Genomic DNA, 17,333 nt, shown 5'->3' on the forward strand with positions numbered 1-17,333 from the left:
TCTGAACACCTTTTAGTTTCTTGAGGATAGTTTCAATAAAAACAATTCTTGTGGCTTTTCCTAAATGAATTTTCTAAAGATTCTAGTGATTCTTATTCTTTTTGAGAACTCTCCAGATTTGACTCTCTATATCATTTCAAGCATAGTGACCAAAAACTGGAGTATATTTTTCTAAGTATGACTATAAATTTGGCATAATGATGTCCTCCTTTTTCATCCCGTAATAAGTAATATACCCCAATTCAATGTTGGATTTCTTTCCCTTGCAGTAGGAAAACATGTAGAGGTTACATTTAACAAAAAGTCAATTTTAACCTTCCAAAGTCCCACCCTCACCCAACTTTGCTCCTTGTAGCAAAAAATAATGTGTTTTTGCTTAGCTTTTTAAAAAATCTCTATAAACATTATACTCTGCCAATATCTGCTTTGAATTTCATTCTGGCTCTACAAGTTACTTTCCACATTGTCAAAGTCTTTAAAACATTTTGTTTATCTCCTTGATTATGAATAACAGATACTTAATGTGATGCTGATTTATAAATCTAATAGATTTGTTTATTCTTTCACTCAGTTCTTGATAGAGTTGCCTGGGCTTCCAAAAAGCCACTGAAAATGGCCCTTGACACAGCCCAGTAAAATCTAGGCCATGGAATGGAGGGGACAGATGGAAAGTGCAAACAATAGTTTTAAGAGACACATCAGCTGAGACTGTGAAGAGAGTCCCAAGCACAACAGGAGTGGGAGGGATCACCTGACCTTGTTTCCCACTTCCTAAGCCTCCATTTCAGTGGTGTGCTGGTAAGTGTTTAACAACAAGTGTTCTCTGGAATAAATCCTGATTTGTAGCATTTGTCTATCTGCATGGAGTAAATAATCTTACCATGGCCCATTTTAAGCTACCAATGAGATATCACCGACTACAGAGTTAGGAAAAGATGCTAAGTAACACACTATGATAAAGTATTTCCACCATAAAAATACAATAGACATACCACCTCACATCCATTAGGATGGCTACTATGAAAAAAAATAACAATACAAAATAGCAAGAGTTGCCAAGGATATGGAGAAATTAGAACTCTTGTGCACTGTTGATGGGAATATAAAATATTGCAGCTGCTATGGAAAACTATATGGCTGATCCCCCCCCGAATAAAAACAGAATTACCATATGATCTATTAATTCTACTTCTGGGTATATACCCCAAAGAATTGAAATCAGGGACTCAGAGATATTTGTACACCCATGTTCACACCAGCATTATTTGCTATAGCCAAAAGAAGGAAGCAACCCAAATGTCCATTAACAGAGGATTGGCTAAACAAAATGTGGTATATATATAAAATAGAATATAATTCAGCCTTTAAAAAGGAAGGAGATTCTAACGCATTACATTATGGATAAACTTTGAAGACATTATGTTAAGTGAAATAAGCCAGTTACAACAAGGCAAATGCTGCATGATTCCACTTATATGAGGTACCTAGAGTAGTCAAATTCACAGGGACAGAAATGAGAATGGTGGTTACCAGGTGCTGGTAGGGGGAGGAACGGGGAGTTATTGTTTAATAAGTACAGAGTTTCAGTTTTGCAAGATGAAAAGAGTTTTGCGGATGGTTGGTAGTGATGGTAGCATAATAATGTGAACATAATTAATGCCACTGAACTATACACTTATAAATGGTTAAGATGGTAAATTTTATGTTATGTATATTTAACCACAATTTAAAAAAATACAATAGACATAACTTCAAGAGCACAGATAGTAGTAAAATGTTATAATTAGGAAGTGATGAGTTTTGAATATGTATTACCTTATTTTTTATATAATTTATTTAATTGTAAGTTAATATACTTTAATTTTTAATAATGGCTGATTCATGTGAATTTAAAAACCAGCTTTGAGAGCTGGTACCAGCTGGCTCTAGCATACCACTGATTGATTCCCACCTGGGGTTTATGAGCCTAAAACTTGGGTGGGATGCCCTGGTTATCTGTTTGTACGGCTCTGCTGTCAGGCTTGGATGGGCTGGCAGTGTCACTTGTTGGTCTGTCCACAGCCATCTCCACACATCCAAGGATTTATAAGATGAAGAAAGGTAGTCTGGAAAAACCAGTTTTGAAAGGTGTCATTGCTGCCTAATCCTCCCCCTGACTTCTTGTAGACTTCATCACAATATTATCACACATCTTGTGTGATGCTGGTTGGACTGTAAACTACCACAACTGCTTTGGAAAACTTTTTGGGAGTTCTTCATAAAGTTAAACATACACCTCTCCTATGACCCAGCAATCTTACTCTATTTATTTCCCAAGAGAAATGAATGTGTATGTCCAAAAAGATTTCTAAAAAATGATTATAGCAGTGTTATTCATACTAGGCAAAAACTGGAAACAATCAAATGTCTATCAACAGGGGAATTGATAAGCTTTTATATACTATGAATTACTACTCAGCATACAAAAGACCAAATGACATATACTCACAACAACATGGATAAATTCCTCCAAACAGTATGCTCAGCAAAAGATGCCTCTGCAAAAGGATGTTTTTGAATATCCAAAACATAGCTATTCTAATGTTACTGTGTGTTACTCATGTATGATTCCAGTTATATGAAGTTCCAAACCAGGCAGAACAGGCAAAACTAAGTCATAGCCAAAGAAATCAGAAGAGTGGTTGTTTCTTTGAGGTAGTTTAACTGGAAATTTACATGATGGAAACTTCCTGAGTTGATGTTCTATAGAACTTGGTCTGGCTGATGGTTATAAAGATGCGTACATTTCTCAAGATTTGTCAAACTGTATACTTTATATATGTGCATTGTGCTGTATGTAAATTATATCATAATAACATACTGTTAGCATAAAAACAAAATTATACTTTTTAAATTGCTGAAAGTACACAAAAAATTGTTTAGCTTTTGGTTTTATTCTGATACACATGTTTACTTTTATGTATTCTGTACAATCTAAACAAAAGACTCATATAAATTAGAACTTTCATACTTCCTAAACAATGCTAGGACATATTAATTCCATTTACCCTCCTCCTGCCTTTTGAGTTATTGTCATTCATTCTATTTCAAAGTATGTTTGTGTCACACAGACATCATTACTCTTGTTTTGGACAGTAATATTTATTTGGTTTCCTCACATATTTAATATCCATTGCTCTTCATTCCTTTCTTCATTTCTATGTTTCTCTTGGGATCACTTAACTTCTGCCTGAAGAACTACCTTCTACATTTCCTTTAGTGAAAGTATACTGCTTATCTGGCAAGGCCTTTATTTCACCTTCACTTTGAAAGATATTTCATCAGGGATTAAATTGTAGATTGAAAATTATAGTACTTTAGCTCTTTAATAATGAATATAAGGTGAATTGTCTTCTTCTGGATGTTTCTATGACTTTTCTGTTTGCCTTTGATTTTCAGCAGTGTTATAATCACGTGTTTAGATGTGATTCTCTAGTTTTTATCCTGTTTAGAGTTGATAGAATTTCTTGTATATTTGGCTTGATCGCCCATCAGTTATTTTTTAATTGGCCATTACATTTTACAAAATTGCTTTCAATCCAATTTACATCTCCCACAATGTGATACTTCAAATACGTGTACATTAGTCCTTTATAACATGACCTATACTATCTTTTTACTCTCCTCTCTGAAGTTCCTTTCCTTCTAGGTCTCTATACTTCAACTAGATATTTTATACTTATTCATTTTTCAATTACTAATTCCCCCTCAACTGGGCCCAAACTGCTATTAAAACCATACATTGCTTTTTAAAATTAGTTATATATTTCAGTTCTAGAATTTCCATTTGATTTTTTAATAGATTTCTAGTCCCTGGTGTAAGTTTCCATCTTGTCATCTGTGTCCTTGAACACCTAAAACATCTATATTTTAGTGTTACTATCTGATAACTCCAACAGCTCAATCATGTTGTCACTCAGTTTCTATTGTTTGCTTTGTCTCTCTTGCTCTTGTTTCTTTGCATGCCTGGAAAATGTGATTGAATGATGGACCTGATGTTTGAAAAACTATGGAGATTTTAGATAATGTCACTGTTGACGAAAATAATCCATAATCAATCCATAAATGAAAATTTGGGAGAGTTTATCTGAGCTAAAATCTGAAGACCATGGCCCGGGGCCTTTCTTCCTGAAGGAAGAAAGGACACCAAAGAAGTGAGGTATAAAGAGTGGTTATATACCCCCATACAGGATGTTTCACATATGATTGAAATGTCCCTCCCACAATAGTCACAAGATTGCCCTGTCGGCACAACACTTGATGGACACAGCAGGTAGTGGGTCTGCTATCTTGGCGGGTGTAGTAGGAGGCAAGTCTATTGTCTCGAGCTGGGTGGTCACAGGTGAGCGCAGCAATCAGTTCCTAGCCTAAGGAAAGATGCTTAATCCCTAAGGGAATGCCAACGTTGGAAGGGGGAGGGAAGTTGCACCTTTATCTCAAGGGCCTTTGTTCTTGCCATAGGGAATATCTAAAGCAGATATACAATGCATGCTCAATGGCAGCGATCAGGCCCTTTTGGAAAGACAAGGTCAGGCCAAATTAGGTTTACACAAAACGGCTTCCTCATATACTCCAATATATCCTATTACTTGCCATTTTTATTTGTCAGTCACCTTTTGGGGGAGATTCTAGAGGGGTAAATCACCTCAATCCATTCATGACTAAACTGATTTGCAGTTTGTTTGCACTCATGGGAAGTCTCCGTCTATATCTGGTTTGCGCACATTCCTAGGCTGTAGATCTATAGGGCTACCATCTGAGAAGCACCTTCTCTTCAGAGGGTCCTGAACTTCAATTCATATCTCTCTCCTTTGCACCATGGTACTGATGAGGATTTTAGGTTGGTTACTTTTAAAACTGCAGATGAGAGGCAGGCTCCGAGGACTGGAATTTTGCTTGCCCTTCTGCGAGACATTTGCGTTTGTGAAGGAAGGGGGGCTGACCTTGTAGGGACCTGAAATTGGCCACCCCAGGATATGTCTCTTTGGCATCAGGATTGTTTGGGGCTGATTGCTTTCGATAAACTGGGACAGGGAAGGAGGCTCTGGGGAATGGAACTTGCCCTTGTTGGGACATATTTACATTTGTAAGGTAAATCTCTATCTGTAGAGGGTGCCTCCCTCTCTGTACCAGGAAGAAGAGGAGATGACCTTGTCCCTAGAAACTCTTAATGGGGAAGGCAAGAACTTAAGTTGGTTGCTGTCTGGCAATCTCAGGTAACTGGTTTAGGGTGGTGGCGTCTAACCTTTCTAACCTTTACTTGATCCGATTTGATTCTTGTCTAAAAGTCATGGGATCACCCAATGACCAGACCCCACCTGCACTGATACCATTTTAACTTTTTTTCATGTTCTTTCTTTTGTCTTGTAAAGAGATGAATCATATACCTATGCCTTAAATTTAGCCCTAACCCACAACTCGGGGCAGCAGCAGGAGCTCTGACTGCCCGTGGGTCCTGTCCCCATGCACCAGCTCTGCCTGCCCATGGGCCCTGTCCCCATGCCAGCGGGGGCAGCAGAAGCGGGGGCAGCAGAAGCGGCAGCAACAGAAGCTCTGACTGCCCATGGGTCCTGTCCCCATGCTACACTATTCTCTAAATAAAAGAGCACTACTGCCAGATCTTAAGAGTCTAAGAAATCTTTCTTTCGACTCCTTGGCTCACCGACCCCGCATCAGTGCCATTGAAAACTGCTCTTCTTTCAGCTGTACCCTGCTTGCCTTCATAGCCTCTTGCCAGCATGTAGCTGAATTTGCAAATGCCTTGAGGGGAAAACCTTTATCAAGTGTTCAGCTCACTTCCCAATGCACTGCAGGATCTTGGCTCCTCACCTCTGAATACCTGTACGGCTCCACAAGTCTTCCTGCCCTCTCTCCACCCTTCTACCCTCCCACTCCCAGCCCAGGCTCCCACAAGATTACTTAATGTGCTGCTGTTTTCTCCAACTCTCAGCAGCTGCCCTCTCCCCAGCTTCTCAGCCTCTTATCCCTTGCCAAGAATTGGAAAATGCCCTGAGGGGAAAAGGCAGAGAATTAGTTTCATTCCAATGAGCTTCTCTCTGGAGCTGGCTCTGTGTGTCCTCGATGCATTGATAACTTTCCAAAGACTTCAAACAGAATTCCTTTAAACCAGATTTTATCTACTTGTCTTCGAGGTGTATGCTAGTTTGCTACAGATACTCCATAATAACTGAAAGAAGAAATCTACAAATTTCAGGTAAATTAAATTTTTCTACTATGATTTCTTAACAACAAAAAAAGAAGGGGTCACCGGTGATGTGGGGTCGGTGAGCCGAGGAGTCGAAAGAAAGATTTCTTGGACTCTCAAGATCTGGCAGTAGTGCTCTTTTATTTAGAGAACAGCGTAGCATGGGGACAGGACCCACGGGCAGTCAGAGCTTCTGCTGCCGCTGCTTCTGCTGCCCCCGCTGGCATGGGGACAGGACCCATGGGCAGGCAGAGCTGGTGCATGGGGACAGGACCCACGGGCAGTCAGAGCTCCTGCTGCTGCCCCAAATTGAGGGTTAGAGCTAAATTTAAGGCATAGGTATATGATTCATCTCTTTACAAGACAAAGGAAAGAACATGAAAAAAAGTTAAAATGGTATCAGTGCAGGTGGGGTCTGGTCATTGGGTGATCCCATGACTTTTAGACAAGAATCAAATTGGATCAAGTAAAGGTTAGAAAGGTTAGACGCCACCACCCTAAACCAGTTACATGAGATTGCCAGACAGGAACCAACTTAAGTTCTTGCCTTCCCCATTAAGAGTTTCTAGGGACAGAGAAAGATGGAGAACTCCCTAACACATTCTATGAAGCCAACATCACTCTGATCCCCAAACCTGACAAGGACAACACAAAGAAGGAGAACTACAGGCCGATATCACTGATGAACATAGATGCAAAAATCCTCAACAAAATTTTGGCAAACCGATTACAGCAATACATCAAAAAGATTATACTCCATGATCAAGTGGGATTTATACCAGGGACACAGGGATGGTTCAACATCCACAAGTCAATCAACGTGATACACTACATCAACAAAATGAAAAACAAAAACCACATGATCATCTCAATAGACGCAGAGAAAGCATTCGACAAGATCCAACACCCATTTATGATAAAAACCCTCAGTAAAATGGGTATAGAAGGAAAGTACCTCAACATAATAAAGGCCATATATGATAGACCCACAGCCAACATCATACTCAATGGACAAAAGCTGAAAGCCATCCCTCTGAGGACAGGAACAAGACAAGGGTGCCCACTTTCACCACTCCTATTCAACATAGTACTGGAGGTGCTGGCCAGAGCAATTCGGCAGGAAAAAGAAATAAAAGGAATCCAAATAGGTAACGAAGAAGTAAAACTCTCGTTGTTTGCAGACGACATGATCCTATACATAGAAAACCCCAAAGAATCCACAGAAAAACTATTAGAAATAATCAACAACTACAGCAAAGTAGCAGGGTATAAAATTAACGTGCATAAATCAGTAGCATTTCTATACACTAACAATAAACTAACAGAAAAAGAACTCAAGAACTCTATCCCATTCACAATCGCAACGAAAAGAATAAAATACCTTGGGATAAACTTAACCAAGGAAGTGAAGGATCTATACAATGAAAACTACAAGACTTTCTTGAAAGAAATAGGCGATGACATAAAGAGATGGAAAAACATTCCTTGCACATGGATTGGAAGAATAAACATAGTTAAAATGTCCATACTACCTAAAGCAATATACAGATTCAATGCTATCCCAATCAGAATCCCAAGAACATTCTTCACAGAAATTGAACAAACAATCCTAAAATTCATATGGGGGAACAAAAGACCGCGAATTGCTAAAGCAATCCTGAGCAAGAAAAACAAAGCCGGCGGAATCACAATCCCCGATTTCAAAACATACTACAAAGCTACAGTGATCAAAACAGCATGGTACTGGTACAAAAACAGGTCCACAGATCAATGGAACAGAATTGAAAGCCCAGAGATAAAACCACACATCTATGGACAGCTAATCTTCGACAAAGGAGCAGAGGGCCTACAATGGAGAAAAGAAAGTCTCTTCAACAAATGGTGCTGGGAAAACTGGACAGCCACATGCAAAAGATTGAAAATTGACCATTCTTTTTCACCACACACCAAAATAAACTCAAAATGGATCAAAGACCTAAAGATTAGGCCTGAGACAATAAGTCTTTTGGAAGAGAATATAGGCAGTACACTCTTTGACATCAGTTTCAAAAGAATCTTTTCGGACACTGTAACTCCTCAGTTGAGGGAAACAATAGAAAGAATAAACAAATGGGACTTCATCAGACTAAAGAGCTTCTTCAAGGCAAGGGAAAACAGAATTGAAACAAAAAAACAGCTCACTAATTGGGAAAAAATATTTACAAGCCACTTATCCGACAAAGGGTTAATCTCCATAATATACAAAGAACTCACACTGCTTAACAACAAAAAAACAAACAACCCGATCAAAAAATGGGCAGAGGACATGAACAGACATTTCTCAAAAGAAGATATGAATATGGCCAATAGACACATGAAAAGATGTTCATCATCGCTAATCATCAGGGAAATGCAAATCAAAACTACACTAAGATATCACCTTACCCCCGTTAGATTGGCAAAAACATCCAAAACCAAGAACGACAAATGTTGGAGAGGTTGTGGAGAAAGAGGAACCCTCATACACTGTTGGTGGGAATGCAAACTGGTACAGCCACTATGGAAAACAGTATGGAGATTTCTCAAAAAGTTAAAAATAGAAATACCCTATGACCCAGCCATCCCATTACTGGGTATCTATCCTAAGAACCTGATATCAGATATCTCAAGAGTCCGTTGCACCCCTATGTTCATCGCAGCATTATTTACAATAGCCAAGACGTAGAACCAGCCTACATGCCCAGAAACTGATGATTGGATAAAGAAGATGTGGTATATATACACAATGGAATACTACTCAGCCAAAAAAAAGACGAAATTGGCCCATTCACAACAACGTGGATGGACCTCGAGGGCATTATGTTAAGCGAAATAAGTCAGTCAGAGAAAGACGAACTCTATATGACTCCACTCATAGGTGGAAATTAGTATATTGAGAAGGAGATCTGATCGGTGGTTACCAGGGAAAAGGGGGGGTGGGGGGAGGGTACGGAGGGGGAAGTGGTGTACCCACAACATGACTAACAAAAATGTACAACTGAAATTTCACAAGCTTGTAATCCATCATAACATTAATAAAAAAAAAAAAAAAAAAAAAGAGTTTCTAGGGACAAGGTCATCTCTCCTCTTCTTCCTGGTACAGAGAGGGAGGCACGTTTTACTGGTAGAGATTTACCTTACAAATGTAAATGTGTCCCAGCAAGAGCAAGTTCCATTCCCCAGAGCCTCCTTCCCTGTCCCAGCCCATCAAAAGCAATCAGCCCCAAACAATCCTGATGCCAAAGAGATATATCCTGGGGTGGCCAATTTCAGGTCCCTGCAAGGTCATCCCCCCTTCCTTCACAAACGCAAATGTAACCAGCCTAAAAATCCTCATCAACCGGTACATACTTGGACTTCTCTTACAGTACTTAGATAAGTCTGATTGGATATTAAAAGGTTTTACTAGAATCCTGTGCAAAAGATTGTCTACCATAAGCTAAACAATCATTACGCCTGTCTGAGGTCCAAAGGTTTGATGAAGCTGGATTTGGTTCCCTACTGTGCTGTCTGCATTTCAGTTAGATCACTATCATACCTTTCAAGTAACCAGTTTTCCAGATGCTGGTCATTAAAACGGGGAGAAGAGGCCAACCAAATCATTTAACTTTCTTAATTTATTCTAGGGAATGTCGAAAGTCAGCAGTGGTAGAGTTAGAAGTGGAAACAAAAGTCTTAATAATAACAGCTTCCTCAGAGCTTTACCATGTGACCAGCATGGTTCCTCAGTGCTTTACCATGTAATAATTTATTTAGTCCACATAACAAACCCTGAGACAGTGTAGGTTATTAACACCCACTGTTGCAGAGGAGAACACTGAGGCACTGACACGCTGAACTAACTTCCCAAGGGTCCCAGCCCGGTGACTGTGAGAGCCAGCACTCAGACCCAGGCAGTGTGCCTGCAAAGCTCTTGCTCTCCGCCATCATGCTCAGTGGTAAATGACAAGACCTCACTAAGATCCCCTCCTTCTTGCTCAACCTCCAAGATTTTGAAGAGAAAAAGAAGATTAAAAGTAAGGCCTACAAAACACTCAGAAGTAATTAATGAAATATAGAAGAAGAGGAGAAAGGGCAAACAAAATCATTTAGTCTTCCCCAGAAACAGCCTCCAGGCTCCAGGAATGATGCAATCACATCTCCCAACCAGAGGTGTTTACGGGCCTTGATTCCTCCTAAAGGTCTGAACAAGGGAGCTCCCTAGAGGGGCTCACAGAAAAAGGTGACAGTGCCTTTTGTGTTCAAAGTATAGAGGGGACAGCTGAACACTCTTGCCTTAGAGCAAAAGGGATTGTTCCTGAAGTGACAAGGGGGAAGGAGGATAGCCCATAAAAATGAGACAAAATCATGTTTTCCAAACTTCATGAAACAGCATAGCACTTTCATATTTGGTCATATCCATGTATGTTTACCATTGGTAACTTAATGTTTTCTTTATATTGATTCACTTTTTCCTTGGAAAAAATTGTTTCTACCATGACTAAAATACCAGAGTAAATAAATCATCATAAGCAGGATGTAAGTAAAAAAATAAAGACAAAGGAAACAGAAATATTATTACAGTAAAATATTAAAATATTTAAAAATACAAGTTATAATATAAAGAGTTGGCATAAAGTGAAATAGACAATTTAATTCTTATAGCAGCAATTCAAAGTATATATTATCTCCACTGTTACAGAAGAGAAAGCTGAAATGCAAGAAATTCAAAACTTAACTGACATGCCAGAGCTTGTACGTGGAATAGCCAAGGTCAAACCAAAGTCTATCGGATGCCAAAGCCCCCAAATTAATGTCTTGTGAGATTTTAAATAGATGTTGAATTACAGTGTCTGACAACATCGTAATGAGCTTTCACAGTTGGAGAGGAAGATGAGAGAACACTTTCCTTCAGTCTCTGGTCAGGACCCTACAGCAGTCTTTGCTGAGGAGGCAGAGGGGGTAGCAATGAAGCCGAGCTCATGAGCTTCCAGAAGCATTTCCTCGAGGTCTGGGCAGTGGCAGCCTTTAGGGTAACCTAGAGCAACTCTGGGGTTGTAGTGATCAATGTGAGAAAACCCTGGTTATGCCCAGTTTACCACTGCCCTGCAGTAGCCAGCTCATGGAATGGTTCTTCTTTACTAGCCAAAGGAAAATACTAAGGCTGTCCTCTTAGCCACGACCCAAGGACCACCCAGAAATCAGTACAGACCCAGGAGCTTCTGGCACTAGGGATGAACTAAATAAACTAAAATTAATTTAATGGTGAGTGAGAAGTCAGAACTTTGAAATAAAAAATCTTACGTGCAACTAACTAAGCTGGAGGAATGAGCTAGATCTGCATTTTCCAGTATGGTGGTCACTAGAAACATGTGGTAACTGAGCGTTTGGAATGTGGCTAGTGTGATTGAGATGCTGAACTTTTAGTTTTATTTAATTTTAACTAATGGAAATAGCCACATGTGGCTAGTGGCTACAGTACAGGACAGCACAGGTTAGAGAATAACCATTATGCCATAAAATCATCTGCTTTATTTCCCTGTAGCAAAAAACAGATTTAATAAGATCCCACATTTAATAACAATTCTGAATGGCTTTCTCCACATGCTTAGACACAGTTGAATGTCAGTTCAGCCCCTGAGGGCCGCCTCTCCTGCTGCCTTTGCCTCCTCATTAGATCCCCACACCTCCACCAAGGGATTGGGAGCCTCAGCCAGTCCTGATCTCACAGATGGGGTCTTGGCCGTCTTGCCTGGTCACAGAGCTCTGCTCAAGTGGTGGCTTCACACCTTCCCTCCCAAGTTTGCTTGCTATCACTGCAGCACTGTGTTGGCCCAAATGTTGTGCACTGAGGAGTTTCTACGTTTTTTGAAGGCATGAGGGCAAGTGAATGAATCCAGGCTCTGGTTGGTGGGAGACCACAAAGAGCTATGCAATCTTTGTGTAAATTAGGTGATATAGGAGTAAGACGGTCATGTCAGCAATTGCAGGCCAGTGGTAGAAATTTTGTCCCAACTCCAGGACACTGGATTTGATTCCCAAGAAGGGTGTTTTACTGAATTTTGCAAAGCTAATTTCTCTATTGCACAGATAAGACTGCAGTCTAAGGAAGTAACAGAAACAATGTCCTTAGAGGACACAGAAGGAAAAAGTTTATTGATGGAACTTGAATGGTAGTGGAGAGGCCTCAACCTTCAACAGGAGCCAAAAGGCAGAGCCCAGGGAAGATGTGGCACATCAGGGACTTCAACTCTACATGCCATTTCCTCTTCATTCCCCAAGTGCCTCCTGAGAGCAAAAGAGAATGCTGGAGCAAAGCAAAAGCACACAGGTCTCCAAGATCCCTCAGAAGCAGGGGGTGAGGCCACAAGAAGAAGAAAGCAGAAGCAAAGAGGTTTAAACACAGAGAGAATTACAATGGGTTTGTTAATTATACACTGACTGGGAACTGGCTTTATTTAAAGACTAAGATATACCTGTCTTCCTATGGTTCAAGAGAATGGTTAGAGAATAACCATTATGCCATAAAATCATCTGCTTTATTTCCCTGTAGCAATAAACAGATTTTCCATGGAAGTGTGTCAAACTCAGACTATATTTTCAAACTGGCTATGATGTATATACAGAGGTTAATATGAAAATTATATTTAAATATTAGTAGTAAATAAGGGACTTTGAATGAGTTATCTCACACAAGTTTATCCATAAAAAAAGAGACAGTTGTTACAATGTTGTCAAATAAGTAGAAAGCCAAAAATATGAGGACACCGAAAATATCACAATAAATAGCTTGAACCTCCTTTGTGTTTGGGGAGGTTATTAATTATTGATTCAATTATTTAATAGTTATATGTCTATTCAGATTCTCTATTTCTCCTTATGTGAGTGTTGGTAGATTGCGTCTTTTAAGGAATTGGTCCATTTCACCTAAGTTATCAATTTTGTGGGCATAGAGTTTTTCATAATCTTCTTTTAGTCCCCTTTTAATGTTCATGGGATCAGAAGTGATGACCTTTTTCAGGCAATTTGTGCCTTCTCTCTTTTTTTTATTAGATAGCCTGTTTAGAGGTTTATCAATTTTATCTTCTCAAAGAGGCAACTTTTGGTTTTATTGCTTTTCTCTACTGTTTTCCTGTTTTCAATGTCATTGATTTCTGCTCGATTTTTATTATTTCTTTTCTTCTACTCACCTAGGGTTTAATTGGCTCTTCTTTTTCTAGTTTCCTAAGATGAACCTACTTTGCATCCTAGCCTAGGCTTAACCAGGAGAATAAATTTAATTAGTTTGGCAAACCTTAGCTAATCAAGTAGCATTTTAATTACTTTTATTCACTTATAACAAATGGAAAGTACACTAAGGGTACAGTTAAAAGACTTTACTAATGTAAATCACCACCCAGACTAAGGTGTAGCACATTTCCAGACTACAGAAAGTTTCCTCATGCCTCTTGCCAGGCAACACTCCACAGAGTTAGTCTTTTTTTTAAAGTTCTATCACCATATGTTAGTTTGCTTGTTCTTTGCTTTCACATAAATGGAATCAGAAAGTATATACTCTGGGGCTGTTGGTGCGGGGGGATAATCTGACTTTTATCAGTCATAACTATACTATGACGTTTATCCATTTTTTTTCATATAGTTCTTTATTGTGTGTATTCCATCATATGAATATATCACAATATATTTATTCTGCTGTTGTTGGACATTTGAGTTCTTTCCAGATTAGAGTCATTTTGAATAAAGCTATTATGAATATTTTTACACACCTTTTGGTAAACGTATGCACACATTTCTCTAGGACAGTGTTCTCCAATAGAAATATAATGCTAGCCACAAATGTAATTTTACATTTTCTAGTAGCCACATCAAAAAGTAGAAAGAAACAAGTAAAATAGTTTTAGTAATATATTTTATTTAGTTTGATATATCCAAAATATTATCATTTCAACATGTGGCACTAGTCACATTTCAAGTGCTCAGTAGCCATATGTGGCTAGTGATTATCATGTTAGACAACATAGTTCTAGGGTATTTAGTTAAAACTGCAATTCTTGGGTCACAGCATATATATATTATTTATGTAATGTAATATGTTTTGGTGGTTGCTGGGTAAAAAGCAAATATCCCATGAAAATCACTGTGGAACAGGAACTTGAGGATGGCACTTTGAGAAGGTTTGAGAAGTTGTTCAGTGCCCAACAGTTACGTTCATCCCATTAGTGAGTAATTGGGGCTATTTATGAATGAAATAAAATACTGCTTTTCTTTCAATTTATATGTGTTATGTTTTCAAATGGCTACTTAAGTTGTTAGAACATAAATACTTATTAAGTTGTTTAAAAGTAGCTACTTAATAACTGGAACTGCTAGGTATTTATTTTGGCCTAGGGGCATTGTGAAAACTTTCTGTTATACTAAGAGTGCCATGAACCAAGAAAGTATGGGAATCTCTGCTTTATAATGTGTTTCTTATGCAAAGCACGCAGTTGAGTTGTTGTTGCTGTTTTCAATCAAGCCTGAATATCTCTGCCTATTACATGTGCTACTTAGTCCATGTACATTTAATGTAATTGTTGATTTGGGTTTAAGCATACCACATTTACATTTGGTTTATATTTTCCCATCTGTTCCTCATTTTTCTGATTCTCATTTTCTGCCTTTTATGGGGTGAATCAAGTAGTTTTTGTATCCTACTTTATCTCTTCTATTGGCTTTTTAATAGTTTTTCTAGAGATTAAAATATGCATCTTAATTTATCACAGTCTGGTTTCAAAAATGTTTTAGTACTTAATTATAATGTAAGAAGCTTAAAACAGTATAAATCTTTTTAGCCCTTTCATCACTTGTTGCTCTTATTGTCACATATTTTATTTTTATATATGTTATGCTCCCAAAACATTGTTATTATATGATACAGCATAATATTATACAGGTTATATTCATATTTTTACTTTAAATAGTTCTTTTCTTACATTCATGCATAATAGGAAAGTTACTTGTATTTACCAACATATTTATACTTACCAGTGCTCTTCATTTCATTCGTTAAATCCAGGCTTACATGTGGTGTCATTTCTTTCAACCTAAAGAACTTCTTTAAGCATTTCAAGTAGTACAGATCTGCTGGAAATAAGTTTTTCTGCCTGAAAATATCTTTATTTCATCTTTACTTTCGGAACTTATTAATGCCAGATACAGAATTCTAAATTAATAGTTTTCTCTCTTTCAGCTATTTATGAAGGACATTCATCTAGGTTCATTCATTTCTGATAAGAATTCAGCCATCATTCTTATCTTTGTCCTCTGTATGTAATGCATCTTTTCTTTGGCTGCTTTTAAGATTTTTCTCTTTATCACTGATTTTTAGCAGTTTCATTATGATATGTGTAAGTATAATTTTCTTTATTTTTATCCTGCTTGGGATTCCCTGAGTTTTTTGGATCTATTGATTGATATTTTTCATCTATTTTCAAAATTTTTTGGCTGTTATCTGTTTAAATATTTCTTCTGTCTTATTCTACTTTTTTCTCCTTCTGGAATTCCAATTACACACTTATCAGATCGTTTTATATTGCTCCATAGATTTTAGATACTCTATTCTGTTTTCTCTTTATTCCCTTTATTGTTGTGATTCTGTTGGATAATTGCTATTAGCTCATCTTCAAGTTGACCATTCTATATTTTGTAGTGCATAGTCTTTTGTTAATGTCATTAAATATAGTTTTGATTTCTGATATTATTTGTTGTATTTATATTTCCATTTTGTTATTTTTTATGGTTTTTCATTTCTCTGTTGAAATGCTCCACCTTATCCCATGTATTGTCTACTTTCTTGTTTACTAGGTCATTTAACACATTTCTTATATTTATTTTCAAGTCCTTATCTCATAGTCCAGCATCTAGGTCACCTGCAGGCTATCTCTATTGATTTTTTTTCTCTTGATTATATCACTTTTTTTGCTTCATTGTGCCTCTTGTAACTTTTTAATATATACCAGATACTGTGTAAGACAGAACAGTAGAGACAGAAGTATATTTACTCTCAGGTATGGACACACCCATTTTCCTATCAGGCCTCTAATGTGGAAGGCTGAGTTAATCTAATGTCTTGAGCTGGATTGGTTTTGTCTAATTAATTAGATTCAGTTTTCCACTGGCTTCAAATGTTTAGGAATAGGATCAGAACTTGATTTTTTCAGCAAGGTTTGGGATCTGAGAACTGAAGAGAATCCGGACATTTAAAAAAATGTATTTCAGTCCAGCAACAGGCTTTTCTGAATCTTGGGAGATACATTTCTCTTTTACAGCCTGGGTTTTAGCTTTTTGGCTCATAGCAGACTTCTCTTTGCTCTTTAATTCTTCAGTTTGCTGACATTTTTCTGCACTCTGCTCACTTCAAACTGCCGCTCTCCTGCTAGTCTTTAGAGGACCCAGAGTATGTGAATGTAAACTCACACTTTCATTTAAAAAGTTAATCATGAGCATTATAAATGTGTGTGGACATATTTGTATGTTATGTGTGTATACATAATAATAGATAGCATTAAAATAATTCAGAGACAATTATCAGTACATAATTCACTCTCACACATGAGGGAGAACCGTTGATCTTCAAACAAAGCCCTCCTCCAAAAGTTACATTAAAACAAAATAGGTGAAAGGGGAGAAAACACAAATAGGTAATGATGGAGCGCTCTCTCTCTCTCTCCTTCGTTCTTTTTTTTCATAAGCTGATTTTCTGGAATCTCTAAAGGCCAGTCAGAGCAGTCTGCTCTGGGAGCAAGTTTACTGTTAGTGATTTGGGGGTTTTCTGGATAGCATTGAAAGTTTAGCTAAAAACTGTACGTGACAAATTATCTCTGTAAGGGTCCATCTACTAGAACCTCCATATTAGTTAAACCAGGTTTGTAACATTTTCCTCTCCAGAATTTTTAACCTGCCAGCATTTGGTCAAAATTCTGTTTCTAATGGAGTCAATTTGACCATGAAAGCCTCGGTCTCTTTTTGATACACAGTTATTGACTGGATGTTGCCACAGGATAATGGTTCTGTACCAACATTTAATCACATGAATATTAGAGGAAGAAGGCCA

At 38.0% G+C, this 17,333-nt stretch overlaps 1 protein-coding gene across 1 annotated transcript in view; it reads right to left on the reverse strand.

Annotated features, from left to right (window-relative positions):
• LOC106824780 (myomegalin) overlaps nucleotides 1–17,333 on the reverse strand; it is a 51,890-nt gene that overhangs the window by 19,262 nt on the left and 15,295 nt on the right. The window lies entirely within an intron of this gene.

Source organism: Equus asinus, chromosome 25 (genome assembly GCF_041296235.1).
Source record: "Equus asinus isolate D_3611 breed Donkey chromosome 25, EquAss-T2T_v2, whole genome shotgun sequence".
Taxonomy (NCBI): domain Eukaryota; kingdom Metazoa; phylum Chordata; class Mammalia; order Perissodactyla; family Equidae; genus Equus; species Equus asinus.